This window comes from Calonectris borealis, chromosome 1 (genome assembly GCF_964195595.1).
Source record: "Calonectris borealis chromosome 1, bCalBor7.hap1.2, whole genome shotgun sequence".
In the NCBI taxonomy this organism is placed as follows: Eukaryota; Metazoa; Chordata; class Aves; order Procellariiformes; family Procellariidae; genus Calonectris; species Calonectris borealis.
In genome coordinates, this window is record NC_134312.1 from 116,415,511 (window position 1) to 116,436,568 (window position 21,058).

At 47.6% G+C, this 21,058-nt stretch overlaps 1 long non-coding RNA gene across 1 annotated transcript; it reads right to left on the reverse strand.

Moving 5' to 3' along the window:
• Positions 1–9,865: 9,865 nt before the first annotated feature.
• On the reverse strand, positions 9,866–19,486 carry LOC142091743 (uncharacterized). The gene is made up of 3 exons (XR_012676874.1): positions 13,672–19,486; positions 11,753–12,560; positions 9,866–11,598 (listed from the first exon to the last, which is right to left on the reverse strand). It is a non-coding gene; the product is annotated as an uncharacterized LOC142091743 (long non-coding RNA).
• Positions 19,487–21,058: the final 1,572 nt, after the last annotated feature.

The window sequence follows — 21,058 nt, forward strand, 5'->3', positions numbered from 1 at the left end:
TCAATCAGGCAATCATCCAGCAGGTCCTGTTGCACCCTGTATCCTCCATTTCTCAGCCTATGGCTCCTGCAGAGCACCGTACAGCAGAGTACCATATAGCCCCTCAGGCTCCTCTCACACCCAGTACCTACTCTGTCCTATAGGTCCTCTGTGCTACACAGAGAAGAATGGTAAAGAAGAGCTAATGCTGAAGAAAGGCCAGGACATTTTCTAGCAGCTTGTAACACAAAACAGTAGCAAGACACATCCGGCGGTGTACGAGAGTCCTACGCCAGAGAGGTCCTATCGCCAGGAGGCCACCACAGTGCACGGCACTGGCACGGTCCTGCTTAAACACTGGTGCGATTTTCAGCAGCTGCCCCAGAAAAGGGGGAAACCAAAAGGGGCAGCGGTATTGACCTGTAGATGATGTCTACCATCAGACCCAATCGGGGGATATTTCTGTTCCCGTGGAAAGCTCCAGGTGTCTGAGGGAGGAGGGGGCTGCCCCTCACACAGACCAGCTCTCGCATCACGTTCACCGCTCCCTTCTACAGATGCTCATGTCAGCACCAGCCGGGGAAAAAAGGGGCCAGAGGCTGAAACCCCTGCAGGGACTGCTTTTCTCTGCCGCGGCGCAGGCTCGGGCGCACATCAAACAACAGCGCAGGAGAACCGACCCCCCTCCTCAATGCTGCCGCCCCCCTCCCCTGGCCGCGGCCCCACGTGCGCCGGACATGGCTCCCATGGTCAGGTGCATGTGGGCAGGCGGCTGCGTCTCAGCAGACCTGACTGCGCAACTGGGGCTTACGCCAGCTAATATAGGCATATTTTTAAGTAATCCCACTTCATTAGCTACTTTTCCAGGGGCCTCAGCATATAATGAGTGAAATCCATTAGTCATCTGACAGTTCTAGTTATTCTGCATGTCAAGTCCTATCTCTTCATTTATATATCCACACTGTTATGGCAAGCTGGTGTGCTAGTTGTACCCCTCCACCTACTCAGTGCTAATTTAAGAGTTGTTGGTTTTGGCTCACAGTGATTGTGTCCATAAAAAGTTCAGTTTCCTCCAAAAAATTTTAAAAGGAAGCAGAACATGGGACTGAGCAGAAAACTCTCCTTGCTAAACACCATTTGCCCAACATCAGCAAACCTTGTTTTCAGGTAATTTAGCAGAAGTAAAGCATCTTCCTATGAAGATTCTGTCTATGAATGACTGAGTTGCAAAAAACATAGTCGTTTTTGACACAACTGGTAGATGGGGCATACAGGAATAGCTCGCTCAGAAAAAACAACTTGGCAATTCACAATGAACAGAGTATAACTTATTGCAAGAATGGTAATTCCGTGACTGAAAACATGAAATAGCATTTGCTTATCGAAAAATTTGTATGGATGAGGAAAACTCAAAAGCAACGTTCTGTCTCTACTCCAGACGTTCCTTGTCCATTTGTAAAATTAATTATCTGTAAATAAAGCATTTTTCTTTTTGTAATGCATGCTTTGATATTTCTCCTCTGCACAAAAGACTGCTCTTATTCCTGAGCAGTGCACTCATGTACCTGAGAGATAGGAATGGCAGAGGACATTTCAAGTTAAAAAATTGAAAAAGGAGTAAAAAAAATTAGGGAAATCGTTCTTTGAAAAATAGTTGTGGACTGTTACTAGTACATCCTCTCAAGGACGTGCTGTTGCATGCATGTAGGCTGACATTTTGTGTCCTTCACACAGTTAGCAGAAGGATTGCTTACCATCAAACTCCTAACCAGGCCAGACTTTCAATCAAAGTCGGATTGAATTAGGACTTGTCCTGTACCAGTGAACTTCATGCCTTCTACTTATTTTCCTGTTAGTTTTGCCCACAGCTTAAAAAAGTCGTTCACCACAACCCAGAAGTTGTTGCCTTCTTTTTTTCTTTGAAAACAGGAACAACAATGTAATAATGGGGGTTTCTTTCTGGCTTTTAAGTAAAAGTAACTCAGGCTGGTTCAAGACCGTGAAAACCATACATAGACAGTAACTATCCATGCTTAGTATCCCTTTTAGCAGGGACAGTCTGCTTTCATGAGTGCTAAATATCTATTACCCCTTATAGTCCCTTGAAGAAGCTCTCCCAGACCTTTGCATGCTTGAAAAATTATAATAATGCCTTCCCTGTTTTTTTCAGCCAGTATTTGTCTGAATAATTTTTAGGCTGCAGCAAGGCTAATAGTGGAATCGCATCCTCGCGCATCTGGGATTATGTAAAAGAGGAGATGCATTTGATGAATTATTGTCCACCTTAGCCTCTCTTTTGAAAAATGCTGCTATCTGTGTTCACTGCCAGTTGCGGGTGAAGTGATATGTAAAATCACAGAGTACTTTGGATAATGGCGAAGTCTGAGCTTTCCCGGGGTATGATTGCTCATGTCATAAGGACACATATGGGGAAGGCAATAGCCCTTGCTTCCAATCCCCGTTTTGTTGTCCGTTTGTGGAATTAAAGGGTTTCTTTCAATGTCACGGCTAATATGGATAAAGAATGCATTAGTGGAAAGCCTATATGAGGAGGAAGAAAAAAAGGACCATCACTGAAAATATTTGTCTCTTGTTGGATTAGCTTAACCCACACATGTAAACTTAAGCAAAATCTGTGTTATTGCATTAGCCTTTTACTACTGGAAACCTGGCCTCAGCCCTGATGTAGGTCACAGACAGAAAATCATTCCCCGTCCTTAACTAAATCCCAAAGGGGACATTTGTCCTTGCGACCACCTCACCAAAACCCCAGCAGGCTTTGATTCCAGCCCTGCGTGGCTGGCTTTTGCCTTTGTGAAAGGAACCACAAGGAACCGACGAAGGCCGGCAGAGGAGAGGAGAGGGGCGGCACACTTTGTGGCAGCGTTTTCCTTTTCTACCCTTCCATCTGCAAACACAGTAACAGAGGTGTGGGATAAACCAGCAGGAGACTTGTGTGTTGAGTGCGCGAGTGACAATTTCACAGGGAGCACCAGTGCTGTCTGAAACATCAAGGATGCACTTTAAGAGGATAGAAATAACCAAAATTTTGAAAGCTAAATGCAAGGGGAGTGCCTACATGAAAGATACCCCTTATAAATGGCAAAGCAAGAGACAGCCTACCAGACAGACAGCAGGCTTTGCCATCAGCAGACGCAGGCTGGGAGCACGGATTTCTGGGGCGCCTCTAGGCAGGTTAACCACTCTCACTTCTTCTCTTAAGATGCAGCTTGATACTATATCTAAGCCACCCTTAACAGCAAACGACAGTGCAAAGGGGCAGCGTTGGTCCTGCTCCCTCACTGCTTGCCTTGCACAACCTGATCCTCCAGTAAGCAAGCTCAGTCACCCAAAAATTAACTCTGCAAAACCAAGACATCAGCCTTCTTGGTCTAGCCCCCTTAGCAGGCTGGAAGGACAGACAGGCGGGGGCTGGTATTAGCATAAAGGAAAGGACAACCTTCCCTTAGCAGATAGTTGTTATACTGGTTTAGCTATAACATAAAGCGTACAGCAAGCAGTGCCACGAACAGTGGTGTCGGTGCAGCAAAAGAGGATGGAGGAGGTAGGACTGGGTGGGGAAAGTAGAGAAGAGCCAGAAAACCCTCGAGGTGCCATTGCCATTGAGAAAGGCATAGCCTAAGCCTGCAAATCAGGTGTTTGCAGGGAGAGGCAGTTGGTTGGGTGTTGGGTGGTTGTTGGTTTTTTTCAGTAGATCCATTGATACTGTCGAGAGCAGCTTTCAGGCACACAAGCCCTTCCTCATTTCTGCAACAGAAGCAGCAATCTTTATGTTAAGAACAGATTGAGATGAGTTGTTCTGGGTTTAATTGAATGATGTTAATCAGCTGGACAATTTGAGAACAAGTTTAGTCAGTACTTGTGAAGTGCTTACAAGGGAGAGGTGGTAGGAGAGGTAAGTAATACTGCTTGTGGGATACTGAGGTGCTAGTAGGAGGGGAGCATCTATAATATATCTTAAAAGTTACTAACTTCTTTATAGCTGAGAAGTCTGTTTAGCCAGTAGGTTCCTTAATTCCAGATTCACCTTTTGAAGGCGTTTTGTATGTTCCTCTGAGTGTCTGTTTTACGCAAAATGCACCCCCACCCTTTTCAGTTTGGGCCATCTTTCTCTGTGGGCTGTTTGTAGGAATTAATTCTGGTGACTGGTGGTTGCCTGGTTCCCCCATGTTATTTCAAGGGCAGTGGTGCACTGAGTGGCGTGGACATCCTTCTGGTGCGTGCATGTGCGTGCTGGCCCCTGACTGCTTTGCTGGTTGGAGCTGTGTGATGGCAAGTTTTGCAGCCGGTGCTGTGCAGTAATCCCCCTTACGGGGAGGCCTAGGGAAGAGCTCGGCTGAGTAATTCAGGAGAGGCACTGCTGTTCTGCAGAGATGATGTCTAAGAAATACCTGTATGAGTAATAAGAATGGATTTTAAGAAGTCATTTTATCTCGACAGTGGTGTTACTCAGCTTGTAAGTATGTGGGCTCCTACGTAGCCTTCAGTGTTCCTGCTGACTTGCTCTGTAGCATCACCTGGTGGTAGCAGCAGGGAAAAATTATCCCTCCAGCACCTCTCATTTCTGTACCCTCCATTACTGCAGTACCTCATAACCTCCCTGCCTCTTTTTCTTCTCCCCACGACTCCTTCTTCTCCTCTAGGTAAGTTATTCCTCCTGCAGTGACTGGAGTCAGAGGAAGAACTGATGAGTACTTGGTTCAGGTGCCTCTGAAAGACTGCTGGTCCCACAACTGGCATTGTCTGAAACTTGCCCCTTGCTAGAGGGTCAGCAAGGGCCAACCCGTTTGGAGAACTGCGTAGGATTTGTACAGCCCACAGGTTTCAGCAGTCCTCAGTGGAGGCTGTACATCACGCTATTACTGTCTGGAGAGCAGATACAGTGCATGTAAAACTTAAATGAACGTTGGCTGGTGCTACAGGGCTGAATTTCCCCTGTCAGCCTGAAAAGGGAATTTCCCCTTTCATCCTGTAGTGGATGCATAAGGCGTCTCACCCTTGCTCCGTGGCACACGGAGAGGGGCAGTTGCTGCAGGCCTGCGGCTCCCACGCCAGTTGAGTGTGGTGAGGGGCAAGCAAGCAGCAACCGACTGTGCAGAGTTGGGACGCTGCCCGTCAGCGCCTTAGTCCGGCACAAACCTCTGTGGGAGAAGGGGCACAGATTTGCTCTCCCCCTGGAGCATGGGCGGACAGCAACCCGGGGGGCTGTGTTGCCATCAGATGGCTTTCTTACAGTAGGTGAGCACCACCACGTTTGTGTTCATCTGGTGAACTTGGACACTGGTAACTGTGGGGACGTGGTGGTTCTGGCTTTGGCACGGGCCGTTGCAAGCTTGCCCTGTTACCTGCTCACGTGGCTTGCTGAGCTGAGGTCTGGGCTGCTGCACGCCTGGCTTTGTTACCTTCCCCGGGTGGACTCGGAAGAAGCTGGGCATGCCTTCAGCCCTGGCCGCACGGAGAGATGATTTCAACCTGTGTGCTCCCAGCCCATGTGCCGCAGCAGCAGGGCACTCCCCTGGGGAGAGCATTCAGCACGGCTCTTCATAACTTGTTTTCCTGCTTTCTAAAGCTGACTCTGAGTGGCACGGACATCTGCAGGAACATACTCCCAGAGCAAGTCTTACGGACGTAGCTTTGCAGTCCATTGGACGTGCCTGTCAGCCCTGTCTCCTGAAAGGGCTACCTGAGGAAACATGCTTGTAGCCTGCAGAATGACAGGGGAAAGGGGCAGGTGGCCCCGCTGCTCAAGGGTGAGCAGGCTGCAGCAAGCCTCACCCAAACCTCCAAGCCTTCTGTCCCCAGTGATGTCGAATCAATTTGCCTTTCTGAGGCAAACTTACAGCCCAAGCATATTTATGGAGAATTAATCATACTTTACCCCATAATGGTTTGGTGTCAGGACCATGAGACGTAGAGAAGCACAAAGCTGCTTATGAAAGCATGAAAGGACAGGGAGAAAGTACCCCTGCCCTTCCTGTCTATATCATTAGCCTGGAGCTTTTCTTCCTCAAATATTAATGTTTTCCTGATTACCTACTCCGTATGAAAAGGTGATTGTGCCTGCGGAATCTTTGAATAATTCATTTAAAATATTAAAGCCAGAGAGAAGTGAACTTTTACTTAACAGTGGGTTAGAGCATGGCCTGCCCATGCCATCCTTGCCCTGGGGAGGAAAGCAATGGGAAGCATTCCCAGCATCCTAGTCCTTTGGAGATGGCAGTACAGAGAGCAAAAACAGTGGTCAGAGTTGCTACAGACCATCTTCTCCCGCATGCCTGTAGGTGTGGAGTGGGGAAGGTAGGCAGGAATTGGGGGGGAAGGGAGGGAGGGCGGCTCAATGAGCTTTTCTTCAATTTATCTATATTTTTAAGCCATGCTTAGCATCATTGCTTCTGTAGGTAGCCACTGATGGGGTCACTGCCTTTCCTCAAAATAAACAAATTAAGCAGAGAGTGCAAATCTGTATCATTTTTACTCCTGCTACGTGTGGTGCCACAAGCATCCCTGGTGTAATACCTCTTTTTTTTTTCATGGCACTTCCCAAGGTCAACCAAGAACATGGATTCACCTATTGCAATTTAAGATGCAGTTTAACAAGTGGTTGGGCAGATCAGATACCACATGCTTTGAGCAGTAGCCCGGACATTCGCACCTATAGTCTCTTTGGAAGGACATGGTCTTGAAAGGGATGTGAGATATGGTTAAGATGCGCTGGAAGGTGAAGGATGAGGTGGCAGAAGAGACAACTCCTTGCATATGTGTCTCACCTAAATTGGTGACTTTTGGCCACTGTGAGAAAGCACCGGCTTGGTTCTCTATTGCTAACTCAGCTTTGAACGTGTGCTGGCAGGAGGAGAGAAGGGATTATGGTTTATAGGGGTTTGGAAGAGGAGAACTGCTGCTCTGACCCTGGGGCAGAGCCTTTGACTCATGTCATGTCTCAGTGGCAGGAAAGCCCACCACAGCTGCTGCATGGGTGGCTCCAGCCCTGGAAGGGAGGAAGGTCCCAAAGTCTTCACTGTCACCTTGGGCTATGCTCGCGCTGCTGGATGGAAGAAGAGCGAGGACTGATTCCTAGCTTAGCAGCTAAACAGCACATCCCCTGTGCTCGGCTACAGGCTAGCCCGCTCTGTTGGCAGATTTACCTTGGAGGAGCTGACTGAAATGATCTAAAACATTGACCTAGTAATTACTCGGTGCAGATAATCAGGAATCCAGTGCTTGAACTTACTCCCTGGTCCTCCCGTGCTCAGCAAGTGTAGACACACCTTCTGTCTTCTTGAGGAGCCAGGGACAAAACTGCTATTCTGCAAGGACTCTCACAAGCCAGAATATGTGCTGTAAGTCTTGGGGGAAAAGGCAGAAAGCAGGTGAAACCAGAGTCCAAGTTAGCTTCTCTGGAGAAGCTTCCTCCAGGATGATGTCAAGATGGGACAGTTTTAAACAACCCCTGGACTTTTGTGAATGCTGGCTTTTTTGAGTTTTCTGCCTGGACTCTAAAGCTCTGAGATGCTTTGATGTGGGCAATTTGCCGGTGCAGTCTTGGGCAGCTCAGGACCCCAGAACTGGCTGGGCTGAGAGCGTACCCATCCACCCTGCCCTCGCCCGCTGTGATGGATGTTAGATCCCACCTCAGAGGGGACCAGAGGGTGTAGGTGTTGCTGAACACTTGTGCCTATTGATTTGTGTTTATTAGTTACATTGTTTCTATTTACACAAGCGCTTTTGCTGTCCTCCCATAACTCAACCCTGTCAGGCTAATGCAGGTAATAAGTCACTCTACCCTCTGAACCCAGCAAATGATTTCTCCATGATGGGCGCTTGTTTTCCTCCTACACGGAAAAACTACAGTCTGTGTCTGTGCTGGAAGTGGAGGGAGCAAAATGGCTCTGTGCCAAGCGTAGTACATGTGACCAGCCATAAGCACTGCTCTCGCAGGGTTTGGCTGAGCAAGAGGAGAAGAGGAGGCAAAAACTTCGGAGGTTTCTTGTGGAGCTCAGCCCCTGCAATATTAAGTGGGTGCCGGCGCTGCCCCTGAGCCCTTTCATTACTAAATCTTGTTATGGGATTAGGTCATCTGTGTCCTTAGCATTTTGCTCTCATTTTTGAAGCAGGGTGAATTGTTTAGTGGTCTATGTAATCGGGAAATGGTATGTTGGAGGAGCCAGGCGTTGCCTAAACTGATATTCCCATCTCGTGCGCGCAAGAGGGCTTTTGTTACGTAGGGCTCTTACGTTCCCTGGCTTCCCTCTATCATGGAGAGGTCCTACATCTTGCCAAAGGGCGAGAGATCGCATCCTCCCGTTCTTACTGAAGCTGTTGACATTACATGATTATTGCAGTATTAGAAAACTCACTAAGTATCTCTGGGGCATTCACTTCGAAATCCTTTTTTCCCCACACAGACCATGTGAACATGACAGACTGGTTCCATGTTCTGCAATGGATGGGGTTTTTTCCCCCACAAGCAAGTCCTTATGCCCCTTGTTTTTATTACAGCCTGATGTAAGATGCCATATAAAGATTTCCTTTGTGTCCCCGGAGGGATTAGAGCAATCATTTGTACAAACTTGAAGGCTTTCTGATCTCTTTTCAGTCTAGCTGTTTTCAACCTTTGTGAGACAGATTATCTCTTCCAGAAAACTATTAGCTATTCTCCCCAAAGATTCATCAAGGTTTCCAAATAACAAACCTAATTTTAAAAGGGCAAATTTACTTTTGATGAGCTGATAAGCCTACATCATTTCTTTCCTTTGCTTCCTCAGACCCATCACCCACAAATCTTAATGTTATCAAGCATATCCAACAGACAATTAGGTCTTAGCCAAGTCCTGCTTTTTCCGGATGGTCTGAAGCTGGAATCTGTATAAAATGGGATTAGACATAAAGCACGTTGGCTGGCTAAAGGGATATGCTGGGAGGAGGGCAACAAGGAGCCTACCACAACAGTCTTGTTTAATGGAGCAAGGACCGTCTTCTCAAAATGTTCCTTTTAGGTCTTATTTTAATTGAAATGGACTGATCTATGCACCAACAGGGAATTAAGCATGACTTATAAAACCTTGCCTGGTTCAGCTGGGCTTCGGTTTCTCACAGTCCCTAGATCTGAATGCCTGGCAGATAGGTGCAAGGGTTCCCCGCCGAGGACTGCCTCTGAAGAGCTAAATACTTCCCAGGGCCTGACACCAGCAACTCGCAGAGTGCTGGTTCTACTCAGCAGGGCCCACCTGAACCCAACACTACTAAAAATCAAGTGCCCAAAACTGGGATGAGATGGGTTGCAGAAACTCAGTGGCGTTTCAGAAAAGCTGGTGGTTGGTCTGCTGGTTTATGAGGCACAGCTGGAATTTCTTCTCTCGCCTTCGGGTTTCCTAAAGAAGGATGAAAATGGTAATATTTACATGAGACAGGGCAGGGGCAGTCGTGTATGTATAAAATAACCAACGTGCCTGGTAATCTTGCTTCTTTTTCTAGCTACTACAAATTTTCCAGTATTTTAGCAAATGAAGAGTAGAAGTACTGTTGAAGGTAGAGTCTGTCAAACGAAACCTGGACCGCTAATGCCATCCAGTGGCTGGCACACACTAACACACTTGCCATCGCGAATAAACCCTGCATTGACTGGAACAAACATTAACTCTGAACTCTTCCCCCCATGCTGTTTACAATCGTTCACATAGCGGTTTTTTGCACTTGGTCCCATCAGAGGCCAGGCTCATACTGAAAAAATGTAAGAAACCACACATATGTTGTATCTAGCTTGTTTTAAGCACATTTTTCCTCTCCCACCTCTGTTTTCTTTAGAAAGTATCATCTAGAGCTTACTTTCTGTGAATTAATCCCCATAAATGTTGTACATGCTTCTGATTTTGTATCTGATCTTTCTTCACGCACCTGATGCAATAAGCTGTCCTGCCCTTTAACAGTGAGTACCTTCAGCCAAGAGCCATCGGGGAAATGTATTAAAGTGAATTTGGGGTACGGAGCAAAACTGACTTTATTTGTTTCTGCGATGGTGTGTTACACAGTCACACACTGTTGCCCCTACATAGTTCATGTAGCCCCTATAAAACAGCTAGGCGCAACAGGAACGCTCAGTGTCGGCTGGCAGGAGGCAACGAGAAAGCTGTAGTTGCAATGGCTTGTACTGGAGAGATTAGCCCGGCACCTACTGCTACATCCTCCAAAAACCCAATTAGCTAACCGCCACCACAGACAAATCGCAGTCATCTGCATCCTGCTCTGGTCTGCTCCTCTCCCACATCTGCTGAGATAGAGCAGGCAGAGCCGCAGGATCACGAAACCTGGCCAGGACATGTTTGTGCATCCGCTCAAGCGTTTGTGCGGGGGACTCGCTGCGGTGCCCAGCAGAGCCCTAGAGGCCATCCCCTGCTTTCAGAGCGAGGGAAGAAAGCAGAAAGGTGGTCCAGTGTGGGGAATTCTCCTTCTGCTTTCAGACAGAAAACATTTCATTTTTTTCACTTCCCCAGGAGTGAGGAAGTCCTGGCCTGGGCTGCCTGGACAGCCAGGCTGCTGCCTGCTCTCATGGAGGAGGAGTTTGGTGTGCAGAGGTTGCTGAGGTGAAAGCAATGAGAAAACTCTGTAAAGAAGCAAGGTGGTGGCTTAAAAGAGAGAGGAGCTGAGGGTCCCACAATCAAGCCAAAGCAGGGATGGTATCTGGGGAGATAAGGGGCATGACTCACTGACCAGCACAGAAGTGATCCTTCTGTGATGGGAGCTCTTGTGGGCTGAGACCGTGCTCTACACATGGACCTGAACAGGTAGGCTTTAGGCTCCCCCACTATCCCAGGTGTACAGCAGGCCCTGGGCATCCAAATAATGTCTTCTGTGCTGGCAACAAACCATCTCAGAGGTACCACCTGCAGGCCCTCAGCTACTCAGAGCCAGGCACAACTGCGATATACGACCTGAAAACTCCGCATGGGTGCTGTCTCCACCACAGAGATCAGTTGTAACCAAGATCACAACAGGGATCTTGATCAGAAACATGAGGGCATTGTGCACATAGGTGATGCAGCTGAAGTGGTTGTGCACGAATTCCCTCTGCTGCAAGTTCCCACAGCATAGTGCAGCAAACCCACCACGGTGGCAGTGATTGCTCCTCCTGCAGATGGCAGGGTGAAGACAAGCGTCCCCGCGGTGACCCAGGAATAGCTGCTGCGATTGCTGTTTCTCCAGAATACAGTCACGATGCTCAGGATGTCACGAAAAGCTAACAGTTCCAGGGGAAACTAGGCAGCAGACGGCTTTGCACGCTTCCCAGCAGGAGTCACTTCAAGGTACTCGCCAGCTCTGAGCTGCAGTAACCCCGGTCGGTGAGTGCCAGGCACTGCCAGAAAGCAGGGCTGCCGGAGGGCAATTCCCACCCATTGCTGAAATAAGGGAGGGGCCCAGAGAGAATGCAAATTGCACATCCAGAGCTAGTGCCGTGGAAGTGGCCTCCCATGTCCTGAAGCGAATGGGCTGCTGTTGATCGTTACACCTCTGCAGGATAGCATGTTCCTACCAGGAGCACCTCTGGTGCGTGCCCAGATCCCAATGCCACAGCCGGCACTCACCGGTGGCAGCTGGGACTTGCTGTAAAAAAGGCACGAGAATTACTTTGTAGAAGCTGGCTGGCCCAGTTGTTCACCAGAGGGGTGCCAACTGAGGCTGCAATGAACATTCATGGTGAGGATTTGGGTCTGGAGAGGTGTCTGGCACTCCGCGGCGGGCGTTGCATTGCACTCACCTGTGCCGAGGAGCTCCTTCAGTCTGTCCTGAACAAAGGTTGCCATCATCCCTCAGACCTCCTGGCATAATTGCACGAGGAGCTGCTCCTTAACCACTTTATGTCAGAGTGATCCTAGAAAATCCCTGGCTATTAAGTGTGCAAATTAGCTTGGATCATAGTGACAGGAGCGGATTAGGGAATAACTATGCATGAAGTCAGGAAGCAGTGCTGCTCTCCAGCAACTGGGTGCTGTAACCTTGTCTTCCTCCACAGTCGCAGACGGACCGGCATAGCTGAGCGGTTCGCAGGCATGTGACGCAGTGGGCCGCCTGCCAGGGACCGTTAGGAGGTTTAAATTACTCCGGTTCTGGAAAGGTACAGGGACTGTCCCGCCGAGCCCACGTGCCCATTCAGAGTCCCCAGCGCCGACGAGCTGGGGAGCGTGCTGACAGGGCTGGACGTGGTTCAATGCAGACGCAGGTTTCGGTGGATGCCGCAGCCTGTTCCAGAACAGTGACAAAGCTTGGCCCTGGCAGAGACCTACAGGCAGGCTTTTAAAAGTCTCCCGACACTTACGTGTGAATGCGGAAGGGGACTTTTTCTTCTGTCCACCAAAACCAACAGTCACAGACAGCCCGAGACCTGTCTGGGAGCTTGCATATCTGCTCTGGCCACATTTTATGAAGGCATTCCAGATCACACAAACCCAGAGGGACGATGGTTCCCGGTGTGCATACTGGGTGCAAAGTCTGCAGGCTTTCTCCTGTGGTGCACTTCGTCCTTTCGGCAAGGCTGGAGATGTCTGCTGACCTACGGAAAAAGTTTCCTAACAGATGCCAAGTGGTCACATAAATATTAATTACGCCGTACTGCGGAACTTGTATTACAATACCTGGCTAATGCATTTCACAGCTGCATTCCCACTTATTAATTGCTTATATGAAAATAGCACCCAGAAGCCTCGATTCACTGACAGCTGTACAAACCCAAGCTGAGTTCTGCTTCTTGCTCATGAAAGAACTTGGCTGCTCCCCAACCACCCAGTGTCCCCAGAGAAGAAATCACGTGTTTAAAAATCCAAATAAAAACACATCTTTGTTATTCTGGAGACCTGCCTAGATGTAATCTGTTTGGCAGTCTTGATTTCCACTGCAAAAATGGGATCGTTTACCCTGTTGTATCATTTAGGTATTTTCTAATTTCATATTAATTAGCATTTTCACTGTGGTTTTGTACTGAATCAAACGATTGCATCTCCAGGATTACCCAACACAGCTGAGTTAAGCAAAAAAAAAAAAAACCAAAACAAATCACCTCATCCTTTGGTGTACTGACACCTGCTGTACTACTAAAATGTAAATGTGGTAAATCTTGAAGAGAGAGTGCAGAACATTTTGTGTCAGGGAGTGCTGAAAAGTATATCCAAATGAAACTGCATGGGAAGTTACCTCTGGCATATGCTTATGTGGGTTGGGATTTGCAGACCAATTATATATCAAGCGACATTAGGAGTTTAGTTACAACTATAAGGCCTTTTACAAATAAAATCCTAGCTAAAAATCTAAGAATAAGCTTTTATTTTTCTATGCTGTGAATGAGATTCTTAGTAGGTCATTATATAAAACATATATATAGTGTATGAAAAGGTACAGGCTTTCTTTGGACTTTATTGATTTTTATCCTATTTGATATTTTAAATATATTTTCTTAATATATATTTATACACACATACAGACACAATGTTCTAGTTGCATCCATTTAGGTACCTGGACCCTTTCAGTGGACAAAATAACATTCCTGAACGCATAAACATTTTGACAGTCTCTAATTTTAAGAAACTTCTTTCAGATGACCTTTCTGGGCAACGTTCTGTCTTTGACCAGTTTCAAAGGTAATTTTTTCATTTTTTCATGACAAAAAATGTAATCACTAGTAACCTGAAGTGTGCTTTGCTCTGTAGTCCTGGTTCTGCTCCCCCACAGAAGCACCCTTGCCAGCCACTTCCGAGTACCTTCAAACGCGCGCGCCTACCTGTTTTCCTCCTGACAGCGCAAATGCCCGGTAAGCGCTGGCCGCAATGCCGGAGCTCGAGCACCTCCTGCTCTGCTGCTCCTGGGCTTGGCGTGGGGCCGGCCGAGAGCCTGGCGTCACGCCAGGGAGCTCTGCTGGTGCGGCCTCAGGAGATGCCTGTTTGCCAGAAACAGGGTGAAGGACTCACAGGACTTTGGTCTGCCCTACATTTGCCATGACGACAGCTCTGTGCTCCCATGAGCACAAACCCTCTGGGCCTGATTTTTGCTTCGGTGAATCCAGCTGCAGCACACAATCCTGGGGTTTGCCCACGGCCTTCTGCCCCGCTCCCCGAGAAGCGGCAGGAGGTGGGGGCTGTGGGGGGCTGCCGTGGCTGGAGGAGAGGTGCCCGTCACCTCGGCGGGGTGCACACCAGGGCAGCCGTTTTCTGTGGCTGCTGGTTGTGGTTGTGCTTCGCTGCCTGTAATCCAAGAGGGCAAATAAACTGCTCGAGGCGGGGAGTGTATGAACTAAGGCTGATGGAGCAATGCTACTTTAAAATAGGTACGTGCAGGAGAATAAGTCCTCAAATTACAGTTTTCATTTCCTTAACCAAAACATTCTTTTGAATTTTTAATAAACTGTTCAAGCCCAGTAAAAAAAAAAAAATCTAGTGAACACTTTAAAAACCATTTTAAAATTCGTTGTGTTTCCCCAGAATACAGTTTGATTGCAGTCGTCACTGTGCTATAGCATCAGCTCTCATAAAGACCTCAGCAAATTATTTTTTGTGCAAACACCCAGAGAATCCACAGGATCCACGTGTGCATCCATGCCATCTTCCTTATGACAATCCTGCCAGTCACTGTTAGCTGCTTTGTGCTCCCAGTTTTAGCCTGTCAGGGAAACTCTCCCGAGGGCTGCCAGGCATGCGGGAGCTCCGGCCCACGAGTTCCGAGCAAGGCGCTGCAGGATCAGCCGTGCCTGGCAAGAACTCCTCATTTTCTCATGATTTTTTTTAGCCAAAGGTCACACAGCTTTTTATGCAGAAATGAAGGTCTATGGTTTCTCTCATAAGCTACTTCTGCTGTTTCAAGGAGACAAACAGTAAGGCAAACAGCCTTACTAATATCATTAAAAAATTGTCAGCATTTTAGCGCAGAGCTGGCAGTTGCTAGAAACCCGGTCTGAAATCCCCATGGCAGCAGGCACTGCCAGGAGCACCCTCTCCTGCAACTGCTGCTGCTCCACGCAGGCACCTACTGCCCAGTTCCTTCAGAGTGTGCCCGTACAGGGGTGCATGGGCAAGAGGGGATGTTGAGCATCAGTTCTGCACTGCTTTCACAGACCACCCGCTGCCGACTTCCATACGTGGTTCAGCAGGGGATCTGTATGATCCATTGAATTCACTAGAAATACACACTGGAACAACATGCACAGGCTTTGGTACTGCATGAAACATTTAAAGTCCAGCCCTTGGTGAATGTTAACAAGCCAAAAAAAAAAAAAACCAATCAATGGACAGACCTTGAATAGCACCAGTGCCCTAGAAGGGTTGTAGTAACTTGCGGCTGCAAGCCCCGTGCTGGGTACAAAGGTCTTCATCAACATTTACACAACCTCTCCTTTGAGTCTCATGTTTCAAGTTTATTCAGCTTGTCAAGCAACGGAGGATGAGGGACTTGCACCAGACAGATTAGCTCAGTTCAGCTATTAGAAGTGAATGTTATTTTTAATCTTGTATGTTCCATGTAAAAGCTTTCCAGTTGACACTATGTTAATTACATGAATACTTCACTTATCAGCACCATGTCTTAATTGGAATGGCAGGCTTTCTACTAGGGAGCCATCATCACAAAGTTTCTAGTGAAATAATGCTTAGTAATTTCCACAGCACTTCTCATCTTCAACACACTATACAAATATAAACTCAGTTAATTACCTCTCCCACCACCCTTTAAAGGTATGGAAGTGTCGTTACCCACAACAACTGGGAAGACTTTAATGACACACGATGTCTTGCCCAGGACAACAGAAAGGCTCAGGGTTTGATTTGGTTCCTCAGCGTATGTACCTAGGGCTCTGAGATGCTGTAGAGTGCCTTCAGGGATGCACAGGGGGCTGGCAGGTAGGGAACAGCTGTAGCAGCTAGAGGCCAGAGGAGATAGCCTGGAGTATCTCAGATCGTGCTAGACACCGATGTGTAGACAGCTGAGTCCGGTGACAGAGCAAGCATTAGACAACAGGAGATTCCAGCACCTAGACTATAGGATCCTAAAGGAAAAAAAAAAAAATCAACCCACAAGCCTCTTCCAGACCATTTATAATACCGAATAATAATCTACATGTGGTTCAGCACTCTCCTTACTGAGCAAGCCTGAACAAACACGTGTATATTGTGTTCTCTGTGCATTAGGTGACTCTCAAATGCAGCAAGTCTTCTATGGTGCCACAGCACAAGGTCACACTAACATCAGAAATGCAGCTTCCACCTTTCCACAGGCAAGATCTAGATGACAAGACGATGCAACCCGTCCATTACAGCACTGGGAAGCCACTGCTCATCACCTTCATGTAACAGGGGTTACTCAGCTGCTGAGCTGGAAAAATGGGTTAAGAATAGCTGAAGATCTGCTCCAGGAGCAGGAGGGACTGCTCTGATCCAGCCCCGCTGGGATTCTCAGTTGCTAGAGCACAAGGTCGCGGAGAAGAGACAGTTGTCTGCTTTCCTGCATGCTGGGATGAGCTCACCTGTACTTATCTCACCAGCGGTGTCCCCTCTAGAACACACATCCAAGGACATAACGGGCCCTTACGAAGGACCATTATTCAAAATTCATGCTGTTTCTGTTTACTTTTCTTAATGTAAGAGAATAAAAATAAAAAATTACATTAATGCATATTTGTGGACAGCGACCTTGATGAGCGAGCACCTATGCAGACAAGCTCAGGTGATCTGGAGTGGTATTTACCACTGCAATTTTATTTTCAACCCATGTTTTTCCAGGAGAGTCATCACAAGTGGAAAAAACTATATATTTGCACAAGGTGCCAGAAGTATGGTTGCCATGGGAACCACAACCTTCAAAATTCCCTCTAATTTTTTAATTCATATAAAATCTTGATCAGAAAGTATGTTAATGTGCTGCTTTATGCTTGATACATGCCATATTTTTACAGTACATATGGGTTTCGGAGTTTTTGTTACTTTTGCATATTTTGCTTAGAAGTTGATTAGTTTCCTTTTATGTAGATTAGATTTCTGTTAACCCACATCACACAGTCATTATGTCATTTGCCCTTTAAGTTGGCAAGTTAGGAAATAACCAAGACTATCTTGAATCCTCATTCTTCAGAGATGCCTGTGTGTCTACCCTTATGCAGTGAGAGCAACCCTTTTGATCAACACGAAAAATTGCTTCACTCCCCTGCTACAACAAACATGCTTTGCAGGCAACTGCAGAACGGGCCGAATAGACAAATCTGTGTGTCCACCCAGCCCTAAGTCTGTCCCTCCCGTACTTGTTTTAACCCTCTGGGCTCCAGATCAGCCCACTTTATCATCACTTTACTTATAGAGATGCAGCCAGGCCCAAGCCCTAGGCTTCTTCCAAGCTGGGATGGCAGAATCACAGTATGGGGCAAAGGGGGATGTGTCAAACAGGAGGTGCCAGAGCTGTAACAGATGCCACTCTTTCTCATGCCTGCCAGTTCCTGTCTTACTGTAGCTCCAACTATCAAAGTTTGTAATTCCACTTTGCACTTTTTCATCTTTCCTCTCTGCTTTGACTCTGATACTCCAAATAACAAAAGAAGGTATTGCTACCAAACACCCTGTTCAGCTTCTTTGGAGTGAATTTTTTCACCTACCAGTGAGATTTAAGAAATAAATGAGTTAAAAGGAAGTATGGGGGAGAAAACAAAACAAAAACCTCTCCCCGGCTTCTTATATAAGACTTAGGTGAAAGACTACACCTGTAAACTAATACTTTTGTATTTCTATTGCTCTTGTGAAAGAAAAGAATAATAGAAAACACTCTAAAGGGTGAGGCCATGACCTATATAAGATTACTGATCTTTTTTTGCATGTGCCATACAAACTCTTGTATACGAGTCCTTGAAATTCATGACTCTCCTTTAGCATCCCACTGCTGCTCTCTTCACCATAGAATCATACAATCATTTAGGTTGGAAAAGGCCTTTAAGATCATCGAGTCCAACCGTTAACCTAGCACTGCCCAGTCCACCACTAAACCATGTCCCTAAGCAACACATCTACACATCTTTTGAATACCTCCAGGGATGGTGACTCAACCACTTCCCTGAGCGACCTGTTCCAGTGCTTGACAACCCTTTCGGTGAAGAAATTTTTCCTAATATCCAATCTAAACCTCCCCCGGCACAACTTGAGGCTGTTTCCTCTTGTCCTGAGGGCCATGCCAGGGCAGGAAGCTTTCTCTTCACATCTTTAACCCGGGCCCCAGGGAAGCAGCAGACTTCCCTAAGAAGTGGGTCCGGTCTGCATATTGGGCCTTCTGTTCCCCTCAGGAGAGAGTCTCCTATGACAATGACCCATCTTTTTTTCTTTATGGAAGCAGTTTTGACACAGGGCGTAGTCCAACTTAACCTCGGCGACACCTCCAAGCTAGATGAACCGTCGTCCTCATTATCATTCGGTTCCACTTGCAGAGCCTCACACCTATTATGCAAGGGCACCTGGGAAGGTGGGGTATACAGAGGAGACGCGCCTGCTGCGCCAGGCAGGAACTTGTTGCCGTTGCCCCCTGTTCCTTAAGTCCCTGTGTTCAGCCAGGCGGAGAGAGGATAGGAAATCCTCCGTATCGTGCGTCCTGTCTGCCTGACAGGCCTGTCTCGGGGAAGGCAGGGTGCCATTCCAGCAGCTTATCTCTCCCTCGCACTCTCTGATACTCCTCAACCTACGCACCTCCTCCCGGAGCGGAGCTCTGTCCCTAAGCGGAGGGGTTCCTCCCCCTGGGCGCACCTCCCACAGGTCTGCTCGCTGCTGCCGGCCCGTACTGGCGCAAGAGCAGGGCACAGCTGCGGCCTGGCACCCGGGTGGCAGCGCGTTCCCGCCGGAGCTCTGTCTGGGAAGCTGCAGAGCTTAGAGAGGCTGTGGCTTTCTGCCGGGTGGATACCATTGCTCCCTGGTCGAGCTGACAGAGCTTCACCGCCCGTCCTGCCGGCCCTTCCGTGCAAACTGCCGCGCAAACTGCCACGCTGTGCCCTTGCTGACGCGCCGCGCCCTCTAACCTCCGCACCACGACCTGTTCGCCTGCCCTGGTCACCAGCGCTCCCTAAGGGCCTCTTTTATGCATGGCGGGGGGGCTTGGCCGCCGTTGCTCCTGGCCCCGGCCAGGTCCCGTCAGCCGCTGTCGCGCAAGCTGCGGGCTCCTGGCAGGTCTCTCGGCTCCCCTGGAGGTCCCTCCAGTTTGGGAAGCCCCCTGTGCACCGCACTGGAGCACTCCGCTGCCCAGCCTCAGCAACACCATGGTGTCTCTCAGCATGTCAGCTTTGTTACCTGCATTCTGCCTAACTTAACCATCGGGCACCTCAGGGTACCTTCACAGCTAACCTGACATTGATGCCCAATGCAATAAATCTCTGAAATCATTCCTTCAGATTATTTCACTTGACACCTGACGCATCTGGCTCTTATACAACTGTTTGTCCTACATTCATGTAGAGGCATGAAGAACGGCAGATCTTGAAAACTTACTTCCAGGAAGGAAACCCGTCTGATAAAATATCGGCGGATTTGGAGACAGGCCTAAAAATAAGAGAACGCACTATAGCACAGCACTCAAGATGCCTCTCTTTACAAAAGGGCACTGACAAAGATAGTGATATGGGAAGCCAAAGATGACTGAAAGTAAAATGAGTCACTACTATCCTCCACGTTTACAAACCATTTTAAATGAAACAAGTCTTGCCTCGAGGGTACTGGAATCTTTCCTCTCCATCTAGCAAGCATTCAGGGTGCTGCAGGCTGTGCCATGAGCAGAGAACTGTTTGCTCTCAAGTAATTTACAGAGTCTCTTCTCTCCATTCATCAGGAATGAAACGCTAGGGAGTTTAACTCACAGTGCTAAGATGCCTCCTAGGTAGGCAGCTGCCCAGCCCTCCTGCTTTCTCGGCTTCTTTCCAGGATTAAACTACAAATCTTTATCTGTCTCTTGGACAAATGCTCTCCATGTACATGGGTTTTTTTCCTTGGTGCTTCTTTCTCAAGCAGAGAAATACACCGTTCAAGCAAACAAATCCCTGTTTGTTTCAGTCATGTCATCTGAGCAATGACTCAGGTGTCATGGCTGAGTCTGATGTGTGAAACTAACCTTGTACGTCCTTTCCTGGTATTCTCAACCAGGTGACTTAAAACCACCTGGGCTTTAAGGCATTTATACCTCAGTCGTATACATGAATTACCTAGATTCCCAGGTATTGTAACATCATTTTGTGCTTCTGATTTAACTTCTCCATCAATAATGCAGCAGAAAAAAACAAGCAACACGGGTTTACCAAAGGAATTCGTTACATGCTATCTTTCATTCTTAAAATGCTCAAAGGTTGCAGATCTTTGAACAAAACTGCAGAGCTGTATACTCTCCAAGTCTGGTGTTAACCTTCCCTTGGAGTCTAAGGTTTGTCTGTGTTATCAGCATGGCAAGAATCTATTTTGTCATCTCTCCCCTACACATCCCTCAGACAAGGAGTGGTCCATGGTGCATGGCTACACCAAGACGCCTTCCATTTTAAGCAGAACTCTGAGCTGCATGCTACATGCCCAGCCTGTTACTGTGGACAGCCTATGTGCAAAGGTGTCTTTAAGAAAGATCGGCAGCTGAGCAACACCAGCTTCAGATTGTAACTTTGATGGTTTCTGTACAAAACATATTCTGGACAGGGCAACTATTTCAAAATGCAAAGCTATTCAGAGGCAACTTCAAAATTGCATTCCAATTTTAGACAGGAGTTCATGATGCGACACACCTCAGTCACAGTTTCCAGTAATACTGGAAAATAGTCTCCAGGGGAGGAAAAAAGATGCAGAGAGACTACTAGAAAAATGTTTGCAGAAAACACCCCTGCTGCTGCTTCTCCCCATGTCACTACTTTAGGGCATCTCCATAAAAAGATATTTTCTATGCCTGGATGAAATCATAGCATTAGAAGACTGAAAAACCGAAGCCTGATGGAAGCTCTGAAGTGAAAGTGCTTACAGCACACGGCCTCCTCAGGGCCCAAATGCCGCCACGATGTGAAACGCAGGAGCAAACTCCCTCAGGCTCTCGAGAG